Genomic DNA, 19,973 nt, shown 5'->3' with positions numbered 1-19,973 from the left:
AGCAATGAGCTTGAAGAAACAAACAAAAACAAACTTCACTTACAGAAAAGGAACGGACGGGAGATACGAAGTCCGGGGAAGCAGGGAAAAAAAAAAAAAAAGGCGAGAAATAGACCGTCTCCCTGCCAGCCTCCTCAGCCCAGCCAGCCGATACACCACAAGCACACAAACGAAGGCAGTCTAACCTTTAACTCACAAACTTATCCCCCGAAGGGGGTGCACCGTTCCTGGAAGTACTGCAATACCAGGTCGATGCGTGGAGTGGACGGAGCAAGCTCCTATTCCATCTCCCTGCTCCAAAAATCCATTTAATATATTGTCCTCGGATAGAGGACGTATCAGATATTAAACTGATAAGAACAGATACTACACTTGATCTTAGCCAAAAGGCCGAGAAGCGATGCCGGGCTGAGTACGGTCACCCGTGGCACTCGACGCGCCACACATCTTCAGCTCACGGTGAGAACCGTCACGCTCAATTAAAGACTCACCCTCACGCGAGTGTGACTGTGCATAAGGGATTCAACTTGGAAAGCATAAAAATTTTGTCAGATTATTGCTATTCGGGGGGGAAACTTTCACCTTTTTCTTTGCTCCCATAGCTCCCGAGAGAAAGGGACACTGTAAATTTGCATGCCCCGCCCCACACAAGCCGTGCCGGGCCTTCGGTGCCCGCCCTCTCGCCTTGAAATAGAACACCGCCTCTAAAACAATTGGCTAGAAAGCTCTTCCGGCTTCATTGCCCCGGAACCAGGAGGAAAAGCCTGGACGAGAAAGACGCAAAACAACTCCACGAGGTTTTTCTTCCCAGCATTCTTCTTTGTCTTTAATCTTTCAATATTTTCTTTTTTTTAAGAGATGAAGTCAACCTTCTGGAGGTTGAGGTGTCGGTCTCCAGAATGTAGTCCCCGGAGGAACGCACGCTCTCGCCGCCTCAAGGGGTGGACAGAGTCTTGGCAAAGGGGGCCCTCGGAGGATCTACGCCGTTAGCGGAGCTAAGCCCGCTGCCCCAGGGCAGGAGGGGAGGAGCCTGGAAAGGCAGAGGAAACCGCTGGTTCAGACGCGGGTTCAACGACCGGCGTGGGAGGCCCGAATAGCTGGGGCGGGGTCACCAAGAGGAGACCCGGCGGGAGAGGGCGTGGCGAGCAGGTCGGGCGGGGATTTCTGGGCTCTCCTACTGGGGAGAAAGCCAGGGGCTCTGAGCGTGGGCCGCGGCGCGAGAGGGAGGGACCGTACCACGACTTAATACTTCTGACAGGCCCGACGCGGGGGCGAGTGCAGAGAAGCGGAAAGGCGGGTGAGGAAAGGGGGACTGCGTTCTCCCGGGAAAGAGATAGTGAGCGCTTGGGCCCGGGGTTGTCGCAGTGCAGGGGGTGCGCAGTGGCCAGATTCTGGTTGTATTTTGAAAGTACAGCCGCCGGCATTTGCGGACAAACGGGGAACATATGGGTGTGAAAGAGAAGAGTGGACGGTGACTCCAGCGGTTCTGGCCAGAGCTACTGGAAGGAAGGACACGGTTGTCATATTCTGAGTTGGGCGAGGACCAAGTTTGTCGAGGAGGCTGGAGGTGGAGGCGGAGCGAGGTGCGTGTTGCCCTGTTTGCAGCTCAGTTTAGGAGAGCACAAGCTAGAGATGCGCCTCAGAGAGTCAAGAGGAGGTGGCAGGTAGGCAGCTGGGTGTACCAGGCTGGACTGCAGCCTGGAGCTATTTTGAGAACTGTCAGCAGAGAAGTGAGGACCCTCGGCCAGGGGTTGGGAGGAGCTCCCCAAGGGAGAGGGTGTCCATCCGCCACAAGTAGAAGGGCGGAGCCGAGGCATGAGCCCAAAGTCAAGGACATTAGAAGGACAGGCAGAAGGAAAATCTGGAGAGCAAGGTGTTCTGGAAACCAAGCCTAGAAGGTATTTCAAGAACGAGGGACCGCCCAACCCAGTAGAGAGCTGCTGAAGGATTCCGGTGAGGTGTGTGTGGGGGGGGGATTGGAGATGGACCTTGAGGAGAGCAGTGCACAAGAGACTGACTGGGGCAGGTTCAAAAGAGGGCAAGATCCAAACCCAGGGTCATTCTACAGAATAAGTATCCTGCAGTCTTCAAAGAACGTGCCGGTTGTGAAAGACCGGCACAAAGGCAGAAGGGCACGGAACGAGAACTGGCAACTAAATGCAGCAAGGAATTCCAGACTGGCTCCTGGGCCAGGAAAACAAATCTCTCCAAAGGACGCTTTGGGATAGCTGGAGAAATCTGAACTTGGGAGTGTAGCTTATAGTATGGTGTTCATGTCAAACTTCCAGATGGCCATGTTCCCAGGAAACACACACTTAAGTATCTGGGGGGTGAAGGGACATTGCATGTGCAACCTACAAGTGGTTCAATAAAGAAAAATATATGGGTGTGTGTGCGTGTGTGTGTTTGTTTGGGGGGAGAATATTATTAAAAGGAGAGAGTTATAAAGCAAAATGTGGCCCTGTTGACGGTTGGCAGACCTGGGTAAAGGGTACAGAGAAATTCTCTGTATAACTCTTGTAACTTTTCTGTGTGTGTGTGTGTGTGTGTGTGTGTGTGTGTGTGTGTGTTTTGAATGGGAGATTGAACGGGGGCGGGTAGCTTTACCAATGAGCCATATCCCCAGCCCTTTATTGAGACAGGGTTTCACTGAGTTACTTAGAGCCTCACTCGATTGCTGAGAATGACCTGGAACTTGCTGTCCTCCTGCCTCAGCTTCCTGAGCCGCTGGGATTACAGGAATGTGCCACCACACCCCGCCAAGTGTGAAGTTATTTTAAGATTATCTCAATAATGTAGAGAGAGGATGAGAGGAAAGTTGGGAGGGAAAAATATAGACAACTGTTTGTGTTATGGGCCAGGCAATATGGGAATGACCAAACAGACTTCATTTTACCCTGAGACTCATGTCATATAAGAAATGCTTGTCCCATGGGAAAGCCCCGCCCTCTGTACCCATCAACAGTTAGTTTAGCATGTTTGGCAACACAAAATGGCAATTCCTATACAATGTAAAATTTTTCTCTCTTTGGTTTCCATTTTGCTTGGACAGTGTACCCTCTCAGAGAATGACTGTTCAGCCGTTAGTAACCATTCTTTAACTTGTACTCAACTAGGGTGGTTTTGACCCACTTCCCCTTCTCCTTATGATTTTGGATCCCATGACATTTGTTTGTGGTTTTGAATCATAGCAACAGCCACTTATGATTAATATGGTTTGGGACTATAAAAAGTGTACTGAAACCCCAGGAGGGGGTCGAAGGGTGTGGACTTGCAGCCTGGCCCTTGGCCTGCTAGCTGGTGGGTCCGGACTGCCGGCTGGTGAATAAAGATGGTTCCGTCTCCTGTTTTTCCGCGATTTGTTGCAACCTCGCCATAACATTTGGAGGAATTTTCCTGCAAAAAGAGAAATGGGGTGGTAGCTAGAGGGTGAAGTAGGTAGAGTTTATGTTAAGGAGGAAAGAAATAATACAATTTACATCCTGGTGGAAAAAGTCCAATCCAGAGGAGAATATCGATGACGAGGGAGAAGAGAGGAAGCCTCCTGATTGTATCTGCAGGATTTCCTCCTTCGGAAGCAAGGTAGTCAGTCAGCTGAGAGGGGGGCAGGTTGGAGAGGAAAGTAAGAAACAGATGTCTGGAAAAGCGGAAGATGAATGGAGTAGGGAAGAAGAAGATGAGTTAGCTGCTCTGCGCAGCACTAAGAGTGCCTGCCTGTCGGTGAGGGCAAAGTTACCCCTTCGTCAACCTCCAGGGTGCTGGGGATCCAGGGTTATAGTTGTTCTTTGTTGTGGATTGAATGTTGATGCCCTGCCCCCAGCCCCAACACCCATTCCTGTGTAAGGGCCTAAACCCCCCACTGGGGCTGTGTTTGGAGCTGGGGCCTCTAAGAAAGTGATTAAGGATAAAGAGGTCATAAGGGTGGGACTCTTATCCAGTAGGATTCCTGTGTTTATATGACAAAACAGGAAAGGGGCAAGGGAGCTGAGAATATATGCAAAGAAATTAACCCACGTAAATGGAGATGGAGGGACCCTGGGGGCAGGGGCAGGGGAGGCAGAGAAAGAACAGTGAAAGGTGGCAACTAGAAGTGGACAGGGTTTATAGCAGTTGTTAAGGACAAGATCCAGAGTCAGACCACGGGAGTGGTTGGCAAGCAAAGGTGTTGCAGGGCTATATGATAGACAAAAAGAATAGGAAAGAGTGGCTCAGGAGCTAAAAGTCGGCCAGATCAAGGAGCAACAGTAGGCGGGAACAGCGGGATTAGCTGGAGGGGTTGTTGAACTGGGAAAGGGAGGAACACTTGCTCAGGAGCCCAACGACCCGTGACACTTCAGGAAAGAAACGAAAATGGAAGAGACAAAAAAAAGCCCACCACTTACATGCCGCCGCCGCCCCCCCCCCCAAAAGCCCACTCTATCAAGGCCTTTCAAAAGACAAGAAGAGAAAGAAAAAGAGAATAGACAAAAGGAAAGACAAACCTCGATTAAGCTGCTTTTTGAAAAACTTCAAATATGGGTGAGGGGGTGCACCGTTCCTGGAAGTACTGCAATACCAGGTCGATGCGTGGAGTGGACGGAGCAAGCTCCTATTCCAACTCCCTGCTCCAAAAATCCATTTAATATATTGTCCTCGGATAGAGGACGTATCAGATATTAAACTGATAAGAACAGATACTACACTTGATCTTAGCCAAAAGGCCGAGAAGCGATGCTGTGCCAGTTCCCGCTCGCCCTCACCGTCCTCCGCTGGCTCACTTTTAACTCGCGGTGAGCACAACGACGCCTACTCCTACTCTTTTTCCTGGTGTCTCCTTGGGCATCGCATCGGGCCTACTGGACCCTCGTGAAGATTCCCGATTGGCCCCACTTAGATCGAGGAATTTTAGCTGCCCTTGGAGGCTCTGGCGTTCAGGGGCGGGGGCGCCCTCCAGTACTTTGCATGTCCCCGCCCCCCACCGGAAAGGCGTGGCTACCGTGGGCCCCCTCCACCTGGCGACCGCTTCCAGGTCTCCAGGCAGCCCAGGACCGGCTCTGCTCCCACTTCCAGACATACCGAGACCAGAGAGGAGCAGCGACTGCTGCTGACTCCGAGTCCAAGTCGGAGCCAGGAGCTCCGGAAAGCCAGAACTTGGTTTTGTAACCCGCACCTACTTCACACTCAACCAGTAACTCTTCAGTGAATGAGATCGTGCCTCCCACACGCTCGGCCAAACCCCGACAAATGGAGCTTGGGATGGCTCCTTCTCAGTACTTACCTGCATCTTCAGGCCATCTGCCCAATGATTCGCGTCCCCGGGTGATTTCATCCCGAGAAGGGGACGTCCCGGCTTCCCTTCACTGGAATGGAACGCTTCCCGCCGCAAATGATTGACCTTTCAGTTTTCTCCTTGTGATTCACTTCCGCAGAGTTTGCTCAGATCCACGTGCACTCAATGCTGGGCCCTGGTCGCGCTGTGTGCAGAGGACGGCTGGATGTCCTTGTGCCTTTGATGAAAGCGCACCGCAGTGTCCTGGTAATCCTGACCACCCTGGCTGCACCTGAACCTTGAATTTCTAGGGGATCCAGAGCGTTGAGGGAGTTCTCAGGCAGCGCCACTCGCCCCAGCCTGGTCCTCAACACCTCAAACTTGGGATTGCTTGCTTTGGGGCAGTCTGGGCCGGGGATGGGGGCAGGTGGAAAACAGTCTAAGGCAATAAATACTTTTTTTTTTTTTTTTTTTTTTCGGTACTGGAGATTCAATTCACGACCCTTAGCCACTGAGCCACATACCCACGCCACCCCACCCCGTTTAAAAAAAAAAAAAAATTCTAGTTGTACACAATACCTTTATTTTGTTTATTTATTTTTATGTTGTGGGAGGCCAACCTTACACTCCCCGACTGGGTGCTGAGGCGCTCAGTCACAGAAATGTGGCACCCTTCTTGGGTGCTAGGGTCGGTGTCTTGTCCATGGGTGTGTCTTGCTACAGTCCCATGGGCGAAGCTATGCTCACCTGTTCCTTTGTAATAGAACTCCTTGCCCTGTTAAGGATAGAATCTTCCATGGAAGTGCCTTGTGTGTGTCCCCTTCTCTTACTGTGCCCTTGGGTGTGGCCTACCCAGGTGTCAGTCAACCTGCTGACAGTGGACATCATGAAGATACTCAGACCCCTGAAACCTGACCCCTTGCCTCATTTGAATAGCTTCTCCTCACTAAAAGGGGTCAGCGTGTGCTCTCGTGCTCTCTCTCTCTCTCTCTCTTTCTGCGGACCCTTAAGGTCAGAGGAGCCGTCACAGCGACCCCAAAGAAAAAGGTATTTGTGTCTCTTGTGTGGTTATTTCGTGCAGCCCAGTTAGCCCAGTTTAACTAGAGTGACCCCTGAGCCTTTTAGTCGTGAGAACAGAAACCCGGGCATTATGTGGTGCTGAGGATCGAATCCAGTGAGGGCTCTACTACTGAGCCACAACCCCAACCCCCTCCCCATCCCTTTTTTATTTTTAGACAGGATCTTGCTAAGTTGCTGAGGCTGACTCCCAACTTGCAATTCTCCTGACTCAGCCTCCCGAGTCCCTGAGACTACAGGCGTGCTCCATCACACCCTGCTACGTGGCTTATTTTTAAAATGACATGTCTTTTTCTTCCTTTTCTTCCTCTTCTGCTTAACTCTCTCCTTCCCTAACAGTAGGGAAAACAATGTTAGACCAGGACACAAAGAAAAGACCACTGACTCCAATTAAAATCAAATTAAAGCAAGCATATTATTTCCACCCATGGGGCTGCCTCTCCCAACAAAAACTGAGGGAACAAGACAGCACTGAAGCTTTCTTGCAGCCCAGCTTTATAGCCCAGAAAAAGTTTCACAAAGCGGGTGGGGGCGGGGGGTTACGGATAACAAAACTCTGAGGAGCATAACACAAAGGCTAGTTTACATTTTTGCTGGCCCCGACATCAGAATTTATGAAGGTCATTAGAGCCTCAGAGTGTTGCAGTAATTCACGTGCAGGTCAGCATGGGAAAAGAAAGAAGAAGCAGAGCAAGCGAAGCAGCAGCAGAAAAAAAGTCCTTTATTGTGTACAAGCAATCTTTTTATAGTATTGTGAACAAAGAAGGCAGCCTTCCAACATCAATAAATCAGGTCTTTCAGCTAGTTAAACATAGTACACACAAGTTTTACTTTCTAATCAGAAGTGACCCGCTTCTCATGGCTAATCTACTCTCGGCCTGGAGTATGCTGAGCTCTGCTCTTTGTTTAGAACAGATAAAAAATTTTTTCTCAGCACCCTCCGAGCCCACTTGGCAGAACATCCCGTTTGCAGGCAAGTTCTCCCAAGGACAGCAGACACCTCGTTTTCAAGCATGTCTGTTGTTACCTATCTAAACCTTGAAGGAGCCCCTCGTTTGCGAGCAGGCCCTCCCAAGGACAGCAGACACCTCGTTTTCAAGCATGTCCGCTGTTGCCTTTCTATATCTCGACAGAATATCCTGTTTGCAGACAAACTCCATCAAGGACAGTAATAGTAATGCAGTCACATCTGATTCTCTACACAGAGAGGGTCGTTATCTGGCCAGAGAAGGCCAAGATTTATGAGGCCTCACTAAAGTTTTAGAGAGGGCTGCTATCTGGTCAGAGAGAACCAGGCATGGGTGACTTCAAGGCACAGGCACGGGCAGGCATTCCAAGCAAGTTCAGAATTTGCAGTCATTTATAGTAAAGCCGAAATTAGCCTTCCATGTCTTTGTGGCGGGATGGCTCCCAATTTTAAGAGGGAATCAGACTGGGTCTACCAACAAGACTAAAACATTTGCCCTGTTCCAGGCCAAGCTCACTTCACTGCCCTCACTGCCTCCTGGAACAGTGTCACTGCCCACAATAAAATGAAAACAAACAGGGGCTGAGGTTGTGGCTCAGTGCAGAGCACTTGCCTTGCACATGTGAGGCACTGGGTTCGATCCTCAGCACCACATAAAATAAATAAATAAGGAAGTAAAACAAAGGTAATGTGTCCATGTTCAACTAGAAAATTACAACAACAACAAGCTCCTAATCTGGAAAGTGGAGCGACAACTTTCTCGAGGACACCCGATGGACACCAATTGATTATATCGACAGATAATTTCTGGATCCCAGCCCTTGTATTCCTCTTTAAAAAGTCCAGTGTTCCCCCTGGCAGAGACAGTCATAGCCTCTGGGGATGAGAGTCCCCGTGTTTCTCCTTTGCTAGCTAAATCAATAAAACTTTTTCCTTTTTCTCAAAACTTTGTCCTCCTTATTGAATTGGCAACGGAGACAAGGGCGGAGCTTTCAGTATCACTATGATCCTCTTGGGTCCTGGGCTGACCGCACTGGTTCAGGGCCCAACAGCCAGAGGTGACAGGACTCCTACCCTCTGAGTGTTCACTGTCAAGTAGGGGTCCTGGGGATGGATAATCCTTTGCCAGCCATTTCTGGAGGTGTCAAGCAGTAGAGAAATCTACTAAGGGGCGGGCAGGCCCTCAGAGTATACAGGAGGCCGAGTGATAAGCCTCCCCATCTTTTTTTCCGAGCCAATGGATTTGCCCGGGAAGACACGGCTGAACCACAGAGCTAGGGTCCGGGCGCCACCCCCACCCGACTTGGGGACCCCGGCCACTGCCCCCGTTTCCAACTGAACACACCCACACCATTGTTAATCTCCAGCCACCCCACTCGCCCAGGGCCTGCACTTGGTGCTGGGAGTAGAGATGGGCCAGACGCTGTTCCTGCCCCACTCTGGCGGCCTCCTCGCGTCCAGGACTCCACGGCGCGACCAGCACGCTGGTTTCATTCAAGAGGTCCTAGCATAGACGTTAACTAGTGAGATCAAAATAAACACACAAGACTCAATTACCTTTTTCTTTGACCAGGTCCGAGCCGGCCCTCCCTCTGGCTCTCGCCTCGAACCACCCGGTGGGGCAACAAGGCTTACTCAGGACCATCAGGAGAGAGAGAGAGCGCGAGCACGCCAGGGAGTGGCCTTTTATTGGGGAACAAGAAATTCAGGGGAAAATCCCATCCAATGAAGGTCGAGGGGGGCAGCATTCCAAGGTCAGGGTCAGTGATTGGTCTCAGGATCAATGGTCAGTCACACCCCCACACGGACAGGCTCTCGCACCTGGAGAGGGTGGGGATTAGCTCCGACACAGTTTGGCCAGAACGCCTCACACCCAATCAGGGAGGTGCCCAATCACTTGCGAGAATGGCTTCCCACACAGGACCCAGACCAGGACACCTCCCCCAGTGGGCTACAACACCAGGATCAGATGAGGAGGGGGACCTGGAGAGGTGAACTTGTTGGAGACCTAGTGGCATACGGGAACAGGAGGCCGGTGGTGGAATCTAGAAGGCCTTCTGGAAGGCCCCCAGGAGCGGTTGAAGACAGGTCCAGATTTGGGGGGGGGGGGGAGGCACGTTCAGGTGATAGGGAAATCTGGGCAGTGGGGTTTGACAAAAGAGCCTGGGCAAAGATCCAGAGGTGTACAGCACAGGGCGACCAGGGACCGAGGAACCGGTTTTGGACCCCACCGATTGGTCCAGCCCCCTGGGAGGGTACCCATCTGGGTAGAGGCCCCTCCCTGAAACCCTTACTCTGCCTGCACACCTCCCTACTATAGTGCTTCCCCCACATATCCATCCCCTCAGAGACTATTCCTGTCCCAGAGTCAGCACGCTGGTGGGCTTCTCCCCGCAAGTCACGTGCCCACCTCCACCTTGCCCACACCCAACACCACAGCCCCGATCTGGAGCCTTCCTCCTTAGATGGGAGGCAGTTCCCTTTGGGAACCATCTTCCCGAGAAGCCAAGCGCTGTTGGTCTCCAATCAAACCCAATGTTTGTTAGCTGTTCAACCTCGAAGGCAGGATCACAGATAGTCCCTTTTCATCTACAGGGTACCCATGGATGGCAGTTTTTCACCCCCATTTCAGGAGAGAACAACTTGCCGCCTGGAATGAAGAGTCTGACTCCCCGGCTGAGGATATAGCCCAGCGGTGAGGCGCTTGCGTAAAGGAGCAAGGCCTTGGGTCCCATACCCGAGCAGCAAAAGAAGAGGAGCCTGTGTTCTGTTGTTGTTTCCTTTCTCAGTAGGAGGAGCACATAGCAGCTGTTCAAGTAATTTTTTTTTTCTTTTATTTTGAGAGTCTCCCTTAGTTGCATAGGCTCTTGCTAAATTGCTGAGGTTGGCCTCGATTCTTCTACCTCAGCCTCCTGAGTCACTGGGATTACACGTGTGGGTCGCCATGCGTGGTTATCCACTAAATATTTCTTGAAGGACTAAACCCTTCGAATGCTACCTTGCTATTTAGGAGTATGTGTCCCTGCTCTCCCCCTCAACCCCAGGTGTTTCCTCTTAGTAATTGTCCACCCACTGCACCCAGCCCGCCCCTCTGCAGTTTGTCTGCAAACCTCCACTTATCCCTGGAGTTGAATCCAATCTCACCCCACAGTGGGGTGGTCCCTGTACCTATCTATCACCACAGCCCCACTTCAATCTTGACAAAGCAGCCTCACCATCTTGTACAAGAATCAGGAATATAATTTTTCTTTAACGTTGGAAGTAATAAAACTTCTGAGGGCACTGAGTGACATCTTTGTTGTCACTCAGTCACCGCAATCTAGTGTAATTCCCAGATGCGGGCAATACACAAGTGAGTTGAATAGCCCATGACTTTGGCCAGGGTCCAGGGTCCAGGGTCCAGGTGGATCTGCTTGGATTGATCTGTTACTTTACCACCGAGTCACATCCCCAGCCCTTTGCTTTTCATTCTGAGAGGTGCTCACCAAGTTGCTTAGGACCTCGCTTAATTGGTGAGGGGACACACTTCATTAGGAGGGCCCTGTGTAAGAGAATGGCAAACTCAAACCAGGAAACGCTAGGACTGGAAGTAAGTGAGACGAAAAGACCACAATTCCTCCTGAAACCCTTTGGACTGGAGTAAGGGAAAAGAGACACGAGGACTTTAATAATCCTCAAGACTGACGGGAAAAATACCAAACTAGGCACACATGAAAACACCCCAGAGAAGGCAGGAACGCATGCCCTCGCACCCGAGAGCAAGACAACCAAAAGGGAAGAAAAAGAAAAAGAAAAAAGAGAGAAACTGGAAAGAAACACATAGGCAGTCTGACTCGTCGAGTCTAATTTTGAAACCAGACGTTAAGCTCCCCGAGAGGGGGTGCACCGTTCCTGGAAGTACTGCAATACCAGGTCGATGCGTGGAGTGGACGGAGCAAGCTCCTATTCCAACTCCTTGCTCCAAAAATCCATTTAATATATTGTCCTCGGATAGAGGACGTATCAGATATTAAACTGATAAGAACAGATACTACACTTGATCTTAGCCAAAAGGCCGAGAAGCGATACCGTGCCACTCGCCCCTCGCCCTCACCGTGCTCCGCTGGCGCACTTTCAACTCGCGGTGAGCGGCGCCACGCCTACTCCCACTCTCTTTTTCTCTTGTCTCCTTCAGGCTCGCACGGCGGCCCACTGGGCCCGTGTGCAGTTTCACTATTGGCCTCACCTGGAACAAGGAATTTGAACAGTCCTTCGCGGCTCCGGCGTTCCGGGGCTGTGGAGTCCTCCCCTACTTTGCATGCCCCGCCCCTTACCCGGGGAGGCGTGGCTACCCCGCGACTTCCTCTCTGGCGCCCACCCACTGACAAAAACAGAACCCGGGGGGACTGGGACTGAGCGGTTAGAGGGGGCTGAATGCCGGAAGGAGTTGTTGGCTGTGAGCGGGCCCAATTTTCCCCGAGGACACCGTTGAGAGACATTCGCAAAAGACGCCCAGGCTGTATGTTTTGTTATTGTTGTTTTTTAAATTTCAGTCCTTTGAGATATTCTTGATGATTTCTTTTTATTTATTTACTTATTTTTATGTGGTGCCGAGGATCAAACCCAGGGCCTCGCGCGTGCTAGGCGAGCCACAACCCAGCCCTGACTGGTTTTAATTTGTATGGTTAAAATTTTAATGGTATGGTTTTATGGTTTTAATTTGTTCTTTGCCAGAGGAAAGGAAGACCAGCTTCGGACCTGACCCGTCTGGAGAGGCTTGTTCTGAGTCAGGGCAGTCCGGAGGTCCTCTCTTCAAGGGGGAAGGCTGCAAGCTCTTTCCGGTGGGGCGAGCCCCGCAGGGCAGAGGGAGGGGATTCCCCCCAGCTGCAGAACCGGTTTCTATTGGCGCTTGTACAAATCAACGCTGTTTCCTTTCCCCCTGGTTCTCACCCGGTCGCTGGGCTACATCCCCAGCTCTTTTTTTTTTTTTTTTTTTTTCTGTACCTTTAGTACCGGGAATTGAATGAGTTCACTCGCTCGACCACTGAGCCACACCCCCCAGACCTATTTTTGTATTTTATTTAGAGATAGGTTCTCACTGAGTTGCTTCTTAATCGCAGGGAGAAATCCGTTTGGGTGTCGCCTCCTCCAGGACGTCTTCCTTAAGGAAGACGTCTTCCTCACCACACTCAAATGTAATCGGCATCCATCCTGTACATTTGATTGCACCCTGTTTTTTTACGGCAGGCACACAGGTTTGGAGCCATTCCTCGTCTCCCCCACCGAAACATGAGGCCCTTGAGAGCCGTGGCCCTCACGGGTACTAGTCCTGTCAACACCAGCAGTTGAGAGTGCTCAGCTAACCTTTATAGAGGAAGGAAGCCGTGGGAGAGGACGTGATGGGCACCAGGGAATGAACCAGAGAAGACGCGTGGAGGAGGCTACTAGCTGTGTAGGGGCTAAGGCCGGACACCTGAGTAGGGATGCTCTGGGAAAGTGGGGATCAGGGCCCCGGGAAAGGCTGGGGTAACGTTTCTCTCTGCGGCAGAGTCGGCATTTGCTTTTCCCATTCTCTTTGCCTACAGCACTTCAGTTTCTTTGGTTTGATCGCAGAAAAGCAAGAGGCTATCATGGGTGTAGGACTGAAGCTCAGTCAGTCATTTTCCCCCTGCCAGGCGGAAAGCCTGATGAATAGCCAGGGCCAACAGAAACTGAGCGCTCTCTGTGTACTGCATCTTTTAGTCCGCTCCACCGTGAGGTCGGTGTTATTGTCCAGGGCCGAGTTTAGGCTGAGCCAAGTCCTCTAGGATAACATTTTAAGGGAGTGCCTCTCTAAAAACTTTCCAATAATGGAGATAAATAATATTTTAGTGCAATGTATCTTACCTATCAAGACGATCAAAATATGCATCTTGATTACCGGGGCTTTTTTTTTTTTTTTTTGTGGGGGGGGGGGTGCGTGTTTGTTTCTTTGCTCAAAGCCCCTGTCTGGCTCCTTTCACTCCACCCTGGTCCCCGCCTTGTTATCATCACCTCCATTCTCCTGACCGGTGCTGAATGGCAACCACGGGCCACATGGAGCACTGGAAAGGTGGTTCCTTGTAGTTCAGTGGTGCTGTGAGTGTAAAATACAGTGTTCAAATGTGGAACATCTTGTTTGTGATTTTACATCTGTGTGGTGTTCAAGCGAGGTTTGGGATTTATCAAGGTAAATAGATATTATTTCAAGATACTAAACTTGATTTCCCCTCTTTTTTTTCTTTTTGTTTTCCTTTCAAAACCACTATGTCCCCAGCCTTTTGATCCATCTTTTTAGATACTGCCTTGACCTGAGGAAGATTTGGCTCACAGGTAGGTTACTTGTGCACACCCTGTGCTTCACTGCTAGGACAGCAGACCCAGACTCAATGGTACCTGGGTGACGGTGGGGGCAGTTGAGATATGTGAAATGAAACCTGTTCTGAGGTGCTTGGTTTTGGGCTGGGGATGTGGCTCAAGCGGTAGCCCGCTCACCTGGCATGTGTGGGGGCGCTGGGTTCGATCCTCAGCACCACATAAAATTAAAGTCCACTGAGGTACTTGCTTGCATTTTCTGTGTTGTGATGTTATTTGTTGAATGTAATAATTAGGTATTTGTGAATATATTGCTGTAGGGCTGATGATGTAGCTCAGTGGTAGTGTGCTTGTCTAGCACGCACAAGGCCCTGGGTTCCATCCCCAGTACCACCACCCCCCCCCCAAAAAAATGAATATATTTCTGTAATTCCCGAACGTGCCTCCTCGATAATTTAATATTACACACACGGCTCATGTATCTCTAGCAGGTAGCATTGTCTTAGGCTGAGAACTTAGCTCAGAGAGCCTAAACAATTGACCAATGTCACACAGCTAATATGCAGCAAGGTCACACAATTTGAACCCAAGCTTCTTTTAATTACATGGGGTGGGGCGTCTTTATGTTTTTTGTTCTCTTTTTCTTTTTTTTACACAGGGGATTGACCTGAGGGTACTGTACCACTGAGCCACATCCCCAGCCCTTTTTATTTTTTATTTTGAGACAGGGTCCTGCTAAGTTGCTGATGCTGGACTGAACTTGCAAACCTTTCTGCCTCAGCCTCCCAAGTTGCTGGGATTACAGGCTTGTGCCGCTGCACCCGGTGTCTTCGTTTTTTTAACTGTATAGTGGGGGTGATGATGACGCTTCTCTAAGTAGGCTACTTTTGAAGCTATGGGGGAAACAGGAGCGAATAGGAATCTCTTAAGTGTACACTGAAGAAAGCCACTTCTCATCTGTAAAATAGGAATAATGTCCACTTTACAGTGCTGTGCACAACCTGCCCCCGCCCATCGTGGGCATTCTACTTCATGTCCCGCTTTGCCTGGCTTTCTTTGTTTCATGCCATTCGTTATCTTTTGTAATGTACGTAGAAAATGTGCGGATGGGGATGATGTAGCTAAGTGGTAGAGTGCTTGCCCAGCATGAGTGAGGCCCTTGGGTTTGGACCCCAGTACCTCTAAAAAGGTAAAAGACAATTCCCAAGATAGAAATATAGACACATGGCTGTATAGCATATTCACAAATATACTGGTATGACTGGGTTATTGTTTTCTTTTCTTTTTTTTTTTTTTTTTTTTCCTTGATGGCTGAGATTTCCTTTGATCCTGTATTCTTAGCCCCTAGGACAGAGCCTGACATGACTTGGCATATAATGGCTATTTGCTGAAGTAATGTGTGAGGGTCAAATGAGGCGATGTATATAATGTGCTCAGCCACACCTCACCTCACGGGACTCTCTGGGCTTCCCCCATCCCATGATTCCTGTTTAGTTCTGTGTGCATCAGGCTGCCTTCTGCTCACTGATTTGGTTTTCCTGACAAGGGGATTGTAGGCATGAGGGTGCAGGTCGTTGGAATGGAATATCTCTCTTTGCAAACTAAGGACTCCACTTGATCAGCCGTGAGGTTTAACGTGATTGTCCCATGTGTGCACAGACCAGATCACCTCAAGAGATGGCAACAGAAGCACATGATGTTAGGGAGGCTTCCTCTGGGTGCCTGTGACCACCTCAGTGCTGCAGCACCAGGCTAGAGATTTGGGAATTTCCGTTGCAGGACACCGACTGCAAGGGCACAGTGAAAATTGAGAAGCTGTGCATGTTGCCCCGGTCTCACCAGCAGGCACGATATCACATTTTTGGAAAATTGCCAATCCCTGAGGGGAAAATTTGCCTTTCAGTGGAGTTTTTATTTAATTTTATATATCTGCTTTAGAATCTCTTCTTCTTTCCTGTGAATTTTCCATGCTTGGCCTTTGCCCATTTTATTTTTCCTAATGTGTTGTTTTATCGTTTATTATTATCTCTAGGTGCTTTTTTTTTTTTAAATTGTTGATAGATCTTTATTTTATTTATTTATACGGGGTGCTGAGAATCGAACCCAGCGCCTCACACATGCCAGGCGAGTGCGCTACCACTGAGCCCCAGCCCCAGCCCCGTAGGTGCTTTTTTTTGGTTTTGTTTTGTTTTTTGTTTGTTTGGTAGTGGAGAATGAAACCAGAGGCACTTTACCACTGAGACACATTCCCAGTCCTCCCCCTTTTTCAGACACTAAATTACTTAGGGCCTCACCAAACTGTTGAGGCTGGCCTCAGACCTATGATCTTCCTGCCTCAATCTCTAGAGTCTCTGGGCTTAGAGGTATGTTATACCACACCCATCTGGAGCTATTTACATATTAGAAAGTTACACTTTTTCAATGTGAAAAATAATATTTTTTATTAATGTGTTACTTACTTATTATTATATTTTTTATTATCTGCATTTGTATGCTATTTTCTTTTTTTGCCATGGATTTTTTTCTTTGGGTGGGGAATCACCAGGGATTGAACTCAGGGGCACTCGACCACTGAGCCACATCCCTATCCTATTTTGTATTATATTTAGGGACAGATCTCACTGAGTTGCTTAGTGCCATGCTTTTGTTGAGGCTGACTTTGAACTCGTGATCCTCCTGCCTCAGCCTCCTGAGCCACTGGGATCACAGGCGTGCTCTACCACACCTAGCTTGTCATCGATATAAAAGGAAATAAATAGTCAATTTATATTTTTCTTTTATGGCTTTTGAATTTTGAGACAGAAGCCCAACGGAAATGTCCACATGACCTGGTATAGTGGCACAGGCCCTGTGATCCCAAAGACTTGGGAGACTGAGGCAAGAGGATCAGGAGTTCAAAGCCAGCCTTAGTGAAGCCCTAAGCAACTTAGTGAGACCCTGTCTCAAAATGAAAAGAAAAGGGCTGGGGATGTGGCTCAAGCGGTAGCGTGCTCGCCTGGAATGCGTGCGGCCCGGGTTCGATCCTCAGCACCACATACAAAACAAAGATGTTGTGTCCGCCGATAACAAAAAAATAAATAAATAAATATTTTTAAAAAATTCTCTATTAAAAAAAAATGTGAAAATGAAAAGAAAAAAAAAATTAAAAGTTCTGGGGAATGTGGCTCAGTGGGTAAGTGCACCTGACTTCAGTCCCTTCTGTCAAAAAAAAAAAAAAAGAAGAAAGAAGAAATGTCCACATGGTTGTCCCTGCAGCCACGCTGCCCCTTAGTCTGTCTTCTAGTTCACTATGCCCTGGTCAGGATTTCCTCAAAGCTCACAGGCAATCACCAAACCCACAGGGCCTCCCTGGCCCTCGTTCCCTGACACTGATCTGCCGTGTTTCTGTTCTCGCCACTAAAAGGCTCTGGGGTCACTCTAGTTAAACTGGGCTAACTGGGCTGCACGAAATAACCACACAATAGACACAGTGACACTTTGGGGTCACTGTGACGGCTCCTCTGACCTTAAGGGTCAACAGAAAGAGAGAGAGGGAGAGCATGCGCTGACCCCTTTTATCGAGGAGAAGCTATTCAGATGAGGCAATGGGTCAGGTTTCAGGGGGCTGAGTATCTTCATGATGTCCACTGTCAGCAGGTTGACTGACACCTGGGTAGGCCACACCCAAGGGCACAGTAAGAGAAGGGGACACACACAGGCACTTCCATGGAAGATTCTACCTTAAACAGGGCAAGGGGTTCTCTTACAAAGGAACAGGTGAGCGCAGCTTCACACATGGGGCTGTAGCAAGAAACACCCATGCACAGGACACCGACCCTCGCACCCAAGAAGGGTGCCACATTTCTGTGACTGAGCCTCAGCACCCAGCGGGGGAGTGTAACTCAGTCACGTATAAGATTCGCCTCCCACACTGATCTATGGCAAGACCTTACAGGACTCCAAATTTCAGGAGGGATGAAATGAGGACAGGTGTCTTAACACAGTTCGTGGCTAATTTTCTTAAATTGTTATAGCCCAATTTAGATCATGGCTCGGCTCAGTAAGCACCCTATAAAATGTAGGATATTAATAGATAAGACAAGGTAAGATAATAGGATAAGTAATGTTAAGGTATCCTGGCCATAAGTTAGAAATAGTACTTAGGGGGCTGGGGCTGGGGCTCAGCGGTAGAGCACTTGCCTGGCAGGGGTGAGGCACTGGGTTTGACTCTCAGCACTGCATATAAATAAATGAGTAAAATAAAGGTCCATTGACATCTAAAAAAATGTTGAAAAAAAGAAATAGTACTTAAAAGAACTTAGCTCCAGTGACTCCATTTTGAAGTTCCGCCATAGTGACCTAGTTTTAACCCTAGTCATATAACTTATTTTAAGTAGAAGTTGTTTTTGTACTAGTTGTGTTCAGAAGAAGGATGTGGTTATATGCATTGGCTGGCTGACTGCTAACTGTAGCTTCTGTGTCCTGCTTGCTTGTCTGTACCTACATTTCGAGGATATGGTTCTTTCCCCCTTATAAAGCCCAGAGAATTCGGACCCGGCACTGTTCCTGGCAGAGACAGGTCCTGCAGGGAGCAGTCACCAGCTGGCTAGATAAAGACTCTCCAATTTGGGCAGAATTCAGACTGAGGGTGTTTTCTGAGTGATTGGCCCACAGCAAAATGGTGGTACATTCTACAAGGATGCAGTGAGGATATGTCAATTTGGGGTTCTCTCGGGAGCCTGCAGGGAGGGAGAGGCCCCCCAGCACGGAGGAACCCCAATTTGGGGCTCAGTGCCTATTACGCTCTGAGGAACATCTGCCTTAAATACCTCTTAATTGCAGTCAAGGCCCCTATTCTGCTTCTCACAAAGCCCTGAACCCAAGCCTGGAATCTTGCTTCTTAGTCTTGACATTCTTTTTGGGACTGGGGCCATCTCCCCTTACTTGTGTCTACAGGGCACAGGAGTTGTCTTTTGTACTCGGTAAGGACTTGACTGGGAGGCCAAAAAACACCCTCCAACAAGGGCACAGAAGGAATCACTTCCATCTTCTCTTGCCTCTGGTAGCTCCCCAGGCTCCTGCATGTCCATGTCAGCTCAGTCCTTCATAAAGGGTAAGTTGTCTAGAGAGAACCATTCTACCATTGGCTCCTCTGTTGAGATGACCCCCCCACACACACTTCCTTCAAGTTTTCAGCCACCTCTGTACATTGCTTTCAGGAATCCCCAGCCCCAGCCCCAGATTAATTCCAATTCTTCCTCAAAGAATAGTTTAGTGCTCTTCACTGCCCCCCCCCCTTTATTAACTCAGCTTTTATGTACTTATTTTCAAAATGGATTCCTGTCCTAAAAGTCACAAAGAAGAGACTGCTGTTGAATGGTCCCCAAACCACTCTTTCTTTACATTACCTTTGGACTTTATTTGGTGATTAATGGATTGGGAAATAAAATCAATTTGTCAATTTACCATAGACATCATGGTTAAAATTGCTTTCTGTAGATGGGCCTAGCTGTGCTTGCCTAAAATTCCAGGGATTTGGGAGGCTGCCGCAGCCCGGCTGGCTGGGCAAAATAACCGGGGGGTGACGAATGACTTGTGTAGATTGATGCAGCAGGAATAGGAGCCGTTTATTGTAGAATAAGAGCGGTATTTAAACATTTTACACAGCTTATCTAATTAGCATAAAATAGATATAGCAGTCAACCAATAAGGAATCTCCACACTTAATGGCTTGCTTTTGTTACTTTACAAACCACTCCCTCTGGCATTTGGCCAGGCGCCATCCAGACTCGTTTACAGACTCTTAACATTTCTCTGGCAAAATAACAGGTGCCAATCTGACTTGTTTACAGACCTTAACAGGAGGCTGAGTAGGAGGATCACAGTTTAAGGCCAGCCTTGGAAATTTAGGGAGATCTTGTCTAAAAATTTTAAAAATGTTAAAAAAGGGGGGCACGTAACTCAGTGGTAGAGCACTTGCCTAGCATGAAGCCCTGGGTTTGAGCCCCAGTAGTGCAAAAAAGAAAAGTGCTTTCCCTGATTTCTTGATAAGTCTCTTCTACAACTGGGGTTGAAATCAGCTAGAACAGAGATATAATGACTTTAATTCTTGAATTAAGAATTCTCATTCTTCAGAATGAGATCATCAACATTTCAGTTTAATATTTCATATTGCTACATAGATAATCCTTAAAAAAGTCTTCTTTGTATAAAAACTTTCCCTTAGAGGATTTTGTTTCTCTATTTTTGTATGGGCCACTTATTAAATTAGAGGGCTAGAAAAAGACATTTTTTCTTAGAATAGTTGTCAGAAATTATTTTATCCACCTCTTCTTTGAGGTAGGCAAGCACCTAAATTTCATTTTAGTCAGTTTCCTTTTGCTCTGCTTT

At 48.7% G+C, this 19,973-nt stretch overlaps 1 long non-coding RNA gene and 3 other non-coding genes across 4 annotated transcripts; all 4 read right to left on the bottom strand.

Moving 5' to 3' along the window:
* Positions 1-211: 211 nt before the first annotated feature.
* LOC143411111 (U2 spliceosomal RNA) lies at positions 212-402 on the bottom strand. Its single transcript, XR_013092824.1, has one exon. It is a non-coding gene; the product is annotated as a U2 spliceosomal RNA (small nuclear RNA).
* Positions 403-3,213: 2,811 nt separating this feature from the next.
* Positions 3,214-5,414, bottom strand: LOC143410283 (uncharacterized). The gene is made up of 2 exons (XR_013092716.2): positions 5,258-5,414; positions 3,214-3,396 (listed from the first exon to the last, which is right to left on the bottom strand). It is a non-coding gene; the product is annotated as an uncharacterized LOC143410283 (long non-coding RNA).
* LOC143411088 (U2 spliceosomal RNA) lies at positions 4,522-4,712 on the bottom strand. Its single transcript, XR_013092804.1, has one exon. It is a non-coding gene; the product is annotated as a U2 spliceosomal RNA (small nuclear RNA).
* A 5,753-nt stretch (positions 5,415-11,167) lies between the features above and the next one.
* Positions 11,168-11,358, bottom strand: LOC143411123 (U2 spliceosomal RNA). Its single transcript, XR_013092831.2, has one exon. It is a non-coding gene; the product is annotated as a U2 spliceosomal RNA (small nuclear RNA).
* Positions 11,359-19,973: the final 8,615 nt, after the last annotated feature.

Source organism: Callospermophilus lateralis, chromosome 11 (genome assembly GCF_048772815.1).
Source record: "Callospermophilus lateralis isolate mCalLat2 chromosome 11, mCalLat2.hap1, whole genome shotgun sequence".
Lineage (NCBI taxonomy): Eukaryota > Metazoa > Chordata > Mammalia > Rodentia > Sciuridae > Callospermophilus > Callospermophilus lateralis.
Note: the sequence above shows the minus strand (reverse complement) of the source record. Positions and strands in the feature narration are given on the sequence as shown.